Source organism: Triticum urartu, unplaced genomic scaffold (genome assembly GCF_003073215.2).
Source record: "Triticum urartu cultivar G1812 unplaced genomic scaffold, Tu2.1 TuUngrouped_contig_5207, whole genome shotgun sequence".
NCBI classification, from domain to species: Eukaryota; Viridiplantae; Streptophyta; class Magnoliopsida; order Poales; family Poaceae; genus Triticum; species Triticum urartu.
This window is the reverse complement of record NW_024115863.1, coordinates 5,119-11,250: the sequence shown is the minus strand read 5'-3', so window position 1 is coordinate 11,250 and position 6,132 is coordinate 5,119. Positions and strand designations below refer to the sequence as shown.

Genomic DNA, 6,132 nt, shown 5'->3' with positions numbered 1-6,132 from the left:
TCCCCATCCCTGGCGGCCCCCACCCTCTTCCCATCCCTGCCGGCCCCCACCCTCTCCCAATCCCCTCACCTAATCTCCCGTGGCCAGTGGATTCGCCCCTTGGGGGGTCGATTCCTCCGAGACGTCGGTCTGGAGGGCCGGCCAGGAGCGGCACGTCCCTCGTCGGCGCGTCGGTGGCGACGGCCCCACAGGTTCCTCTCCTTTTCTATCCCTCCCTCACACACACACACACGCTCTCTCTCTCTCTCTCCAAGGCTGACTTGCGGCTTGATCTATTGTTATTTAGGTTGCTGCTCGCGGTTGGTTGCAAGGATAGTTGTTGCGGTGGTCAATTTCTCCTAGAAAGGTTTGTCTTCAACCTCTGGAGATTTGTCTTTGACTAGCTCCGAGAGGTGTCACGGTCTGAGAGGATACAGTGGGATGGCTCCATCTGCTAGAGTGATTGGTAGTCTTTTGTTAACTCCCTGCTCATAACTCCTCAGTTTGTTTTATATGTGTGCATATGGACAAATTAGTGGGCATGATTTATATTTGTGCATATGGACAAATTCGCTGGGAACAGAGTGACCCCTCTCCTTTCCTTCTGTTTGGTTTCACTTTTTGCCATCATTTGATTGGTTGACGGGCACAGAAAGAAAGGGAGGACAAAGTGCTTTTTCCTAAGTTAGTGTTATATATTTTTGTTTGAATTTTATTTTACATGACACGACACCCAGTGGCATATAGGATATTTTCAGCTGTTTTTTGGGCAAATGACAATTATAGTAATTAATGACCCCATTAGTAATATCTGTTATCTCTTTAATTCAGCCTTATAAATCAGGACATGTGATAAATGGTGTGCGGATTTTGATTTCAGAATATTGTTAGCCCAACATGAATGATATTCGTGCATTAGCCACATGTATGTTAGTCCCAAAATATCTTTTTTTGACTATGGGTGGGACCACAAATATTTTGAACCACATCTAAATTTCACATTTGCTTCTCTGTTTACAGGACCCACGATGCAATTGATTTCCAAACTAATAGATTTGGAAACAATAATAGTTTTAGTTTGTTTTTATTCAACAGTAGTTGCATATTCTTTCTACAATATGTGCTTGTAAGAAACGTTCAAACCAAAACTGGTGGCTGTAAGAAACGAGTCATTACTTAACGAGCTAAAGGAAGCGTTAGCTGATTGTGAAGTGATGCCAGAAATTATTCCTGGGGAGCAAGGTGTCATAGAGGTAAGAAGGAATTTCTTCTGATCCTATATGCAAAAGGAATCAATGCTTTATACTGAAATTTTCACTAATAGTCAACTCTTCAATAATAGGTCGCTCGACACCCGGATGCAGTTACAGTCGTTACGGGCATAGTAGGGTGTGCAGGACTAAAGGTAATTTATGTTTTTCTGTATTGCATTTTGTTTCCTTCATCTTTTATTTTTGATAGTTTTTAAGGTGTTAAGAAAAGTCGGAATGTGACAACCTAATCGATAGTGTCGTAGTGGTGCAACCAACATCCCATCCTTGACAGTTTGAGCCTTGGTCCATGGCTCCTTTATGAAACTGCATATCAGTAGGCCCATCATGCCTCAGTGGTGCTACTTTCAGACTCTGCTTAGTATCTTGTCTTCGCATTTCCGGAGAACCCAACATTATCATGCTATTTTTAAATTTTCTCTCCTCTACTTTGGATGGATGAATTGAGAAAAAAATATATGTAGCCAAATCTGTTTATGTTGTGCTTGCTGAAGCTACTATGAAGGCCAACTGAAATATCCATTATTTTCTTTCTGTTTGACAGCCTACAGTTGCAGCAATTGAAGCTGGGAAAGACATAGCATTGGCGAACCAAGAGACGAGCGCGCCGAGGGCGATGACCGCTACCCTGCTCCTCTCCCGGCAAAGGCACGTCTACCTCTCCCGTGAAGGTAAGGCCATCTTTGCCTCTTCCTTTAGTTTTTTCCTCTGTTTTTTGTTACACGACTTTGTGGTGCTTAGTGCATATGTCATTCCCTCCTGTCAATTGATTGAATAACTCTGCTACATGTGATTGCATTAGCAAACTCCATTTTTTGTGTATGTAGAAAAACAAGGGAAACTCCATTTTTGTGTAATTACAAACAAGAGTCACTTTTAGATGGCGAAGACTGCTCCCCTGATCCTAAGAGCCTACTGACATTTCATTAAATCCTGTTATAATTTTTGTTATTAGCAGCAGATACTTGATAAATTTGTCTTTAGAATTCCAAGTACATGACCATATTGATCCTTCTATTTTAGATGTAGCAGAACACACGTTCGTAATTGATACACCAAGGCTCAGCTTCTCTATATTGATACGAAGGCCTGGAGCGTGTTTCTTTTGTTTTTTGATGCAATGTGAGTCGTCGGATCTCGCTCAAGATTGCTCTGGGCCGTTGGATCAGATAGAAACAACGCTATATCGATTATACAGTAAGCACTACCTGAAGTTCTGAACTGTTCGTTGTTTCCCTTGCATAGTTGGCTGACTTAGGTATATAAATTATAATCAAACTGAACTATAATAATTTTAAGATCATGATTAGGTATTCGCATGAAAATTGATCAGGCAAATGGATGTACAGGCTTCAAATATGTTCAGCTTTAGGACATTTACCATAATAGGATGTGGCAAATGGAAAACATCTGTAGATATACATGTTGGTTACACGAGTGTAGGATGTGACAATATGTCGAATATGCTTATCTCAGGGGCTTGAACTAAGAAATATGATAGAACCGCAAATTTCTATGGGACTTCGAAGATAATGAATTAGGTGCATAGTAGTGGCATGTTACATGGTCTAGGTAGGTTCTAAGGAAGGGGAGTGTTGGATCAGTCTCATATTCATATTGGTGCGTGTGGTGGTAACTGAGATGGGACGCTGTGGCATGCTTTTGTGTTGTTGATAGTTAGTGTGGATTGCTTAATTGGTCCTCTTGAATGGGTAGATCAATCTGGTGCCAGCTTAGGGGACGGGTTAGGTGTGATATACTAGCTTTTCTGTTTATTGGGATGGTCAGCATTGTTATATACCATTTTCAGGGTTTCAGTCTTGTTAGTTGCAGGTGTCTGACAGATGGTTGTTCACCCTTATGAGGTGTACCAAGCGATCATCCTTTCCGAACTGTACACAGTGCTTTGGAGACAAAAATTCCACTGCTGTGCTACTGAACCTTGGTCGTGCAAGCTAATCTAATGGATGTCAGTTAACTCCTTGTGTACACATAGTCCGTACATAAATATGTGAATGTATGCCTTTTATTTTATTTTATTTTATTGACGAGCATGGCACGAGTTCTTCCGTTTTTATTAAAGATAGGAAAAGGGAAAAAAATACTTAGTTCCTTGGTTAATGTCTTTTTATTTTATTTTATCATTTTCTCAGTGTGTTATGAGTAATCGTTGGCCATACAGTTATGGTTTCGTAAACAAAAATAACGCTTTGGCTCTGTGTGGTGCCTCGACACATCATATATACATGGATAGTGAAATATCGGGTCTACCTTATTCACATAGTTATTCTTATCAGCGTACAGAGCAAAAGACTCGGTGCATGCTTGGTTGAGTAACCATAGACTCACCAGTGTAGTCTATGTATTCTTACACTGGCCATACATAAAAAAAATGTGTGTTCATTGACCGGTTTTGCTCAAAATAAAAAATTTGTAGCTCATACCTTAAGACTGACCGTCGATTGCTTCTTTTGTTAATTGTTTCCAATAATGTTATTTTTGCATCTTTATGTTGTCCTGCGCATGTATGTTCCTTTGCTGCTCATTTATCAATCACATATTTATGTTTTCTCTATACCATTTCCAAACACTCAGGTGGACCAGACTATCGTGAGCATTTTTAGCAGAATGATTCTTGATATTATGTTGGATCATGTTGGAATTCCTAGAGCTATTTATCGGAGAAGGATGTACCCGCATAGCACAATGACTGTCACTGTGCTTTTCTACCGGAGAAATGCACGCATTTGAGTATTTCTGTTAGCCATCTTGGTAAACAAATGTTTGTTGTTTCCTTGGTGTTTATTTCCATTGGCAAAACACTGCTTATCGGTGGTTGGAACTATGCTTCCAGCAGTATCACTTGCCATGATGAGCTACATCACTAATTCTCATTTTGTGTACTTATCAAGGCTGCTATCTGATTTTGTCACTTCCCTTTTGTATAGTCTTTTGTATGCCTTGCTTACACTACTGAACTGTCCAGCTGCCCTGTAGTGTGCTACTTGTTTTTCTGTCCCTTTCTTTGAAATGACTTGCCCTAATTATTACCACCGGTCTTTAGATTTGTCAGATGTGTTGCTTTCTGTATGAACATGTTGTAATCTTGATCATGTATCATTCATTTTTACTCCTAGGTTTTGTTTCCTGCAACCTCTGTTTACATTACAACTTCGAAATAGATAGGATGTGGTCTGATTGCAGTTATGATTTAGCACTGATTGTGTGGGTATGGCAAAGGCGACAACAATGTTTACTATCACCCTTTTTGGCTTTTTATGTCAGGTTGATTACATCTGGTCATTACATTCTTCGGGAGGAGACCTTGTGTTGAGCATGACACCCAGTCTGGCCAGCCTTGCAACTGCCAGCAACCCGATTCATCGACTGGTATTAACTTGCATAGTAGTTCTGTTTAGATTACAGTTTTAGCTTCCTCCACTCTTTGCTTTGATTAGGTTAATTTCTATTCCCTCTGTCCCATAGTATGAGAACATTTTCCAAACTATGTTAGCTTGAAAAACGTTCTTATATTATGGGACGGAGGGAGTAACAAATAGGATGATGATCAGGATGAATAATATTTCGGCATTGCTACCATTATGGTTCCACTCATGAATAACTGAATTAACTTGATGATCCATTGCAAGCAATTGTTCTAATTCCCATTTGGCAACCTTGAATAATTTGTTTAATCGCTTGAACAGTACGTTGAGCCAAGCAATGGCCTTTGTTATGAGGAGCCTGACTGCACCGAATATGATGAGTTTCCTGGCTACTATCCATCTGACCATGAGGACAACAGTAGTAATTGCTTATCTGAGCTTGAGCTGTGAATGCGACCGATGTTTTGACCGCATAAGAAGATGAAGTTCTTTTCGTTTATCGAGTAATATTATCATAGGTGGATGTGATGCCTCTATAGAGGCGTTGTGAATCAGTGTAGTAGCACACCACCCTTTCCTTATTGTAAATTATGTGTGCTCATCGCTATGAGACAGGTCCTTCGGATGGATTTACTAATCCATGGTTATTGTATATTATGTTGTAGTTCCAGTGTTGGTTCTCTAATTTACTTTCTATACCTGTGTTATCATGTATTATTGCATATGCTAAACCTGGATTTCTACTAACTTGCCATTACCTGTTTAACCAAAACGTTGCGACCGGCACCCTTGCGCCAAGGCGCGATTCCGATCTAGTTACTTAGAATCCATGTTGCGTAGGTGCTTGTCCCATGCTTCTCACGAACAGATAGAATTATAACCATGCTTCTTGATTTAGTATATTTGTTTCTAGTTTGTGGAGATATTTATTTATTAATGAACAAATATTTTTCATCACCTATGTGATTTCTCTTTTTTTGATGCCCCCTTCAATTTGTGTAATTAGCATTTTCAATCTAATAGTGATGCATAGATATATATTCAACTGTTGATGTTTGCTTGCATATATAACTTTTGTTCTATATCTCTCCTCTGGTGCTACCTTTGTCGTCGTTTGTAAAACTATGCTTCCATTCGTAATAAAATTAAGATGACATGATTGCCAAGCTAATTTATGTAATTGTATGCTTCCATCCTACCTACTTTATTATTGCGTCAAAATGCCAAATTATATGCGTCAGCCATATTGTTCTTCAACACTAGTTCACCAAGCATACCTTGGTTATAATGCTTCAGTTGAAATGATGATTTGTATCAAGCAATTCATTGTTGATCTGGACAGTGTTGGATGCACCACCCCGAAGGAAAATTTACTGATGTTTGAAGCACCACTGATGGATGACTTCCTTCAAGCTGATGGAAGCAATACCGATGTGCTGCTTGTGCACCAAAATATTGTGCGCCTTGAGGAGCTACGACAAATGAAATAACTTGAT

The 6,132-nt window shown here is 39.7% G+C and overlaps 1 long non-coding RNA gene across 2 annotated transcripts; it reads left to right on the top strand.

Moving 5' to 3' along the window:
- Positions 1-13: 13 nt before the first annotated feature.
- On the top strand, positions 14-5,396 carry LOC125528909. 2 transcript variants are annotated; one of them, XR_007292489.1, is made up of 9 exons: positions 14-191; positions 287-445; positions 1,000-1,232; positions 1,322-1,384; positions 1,795-1,921; positions 2,274-2,447; positions 3,846-4,022; positions 4,536-4,640; positions 4,958-5,396. It is a non-coding gene; the product is annotated as an uncharacterized LOC125528909 (long non-coding RNA). The 2 variants fall into 2 exon arrangements; XR_007292490.1 differs by lacking the exon at positions 2,274-2,447 and having other exon boundaries at positions 16-191; positions 4,958-5,394.
- Positions 5,397-6,132: the final 736 nt, after the last annotated feature.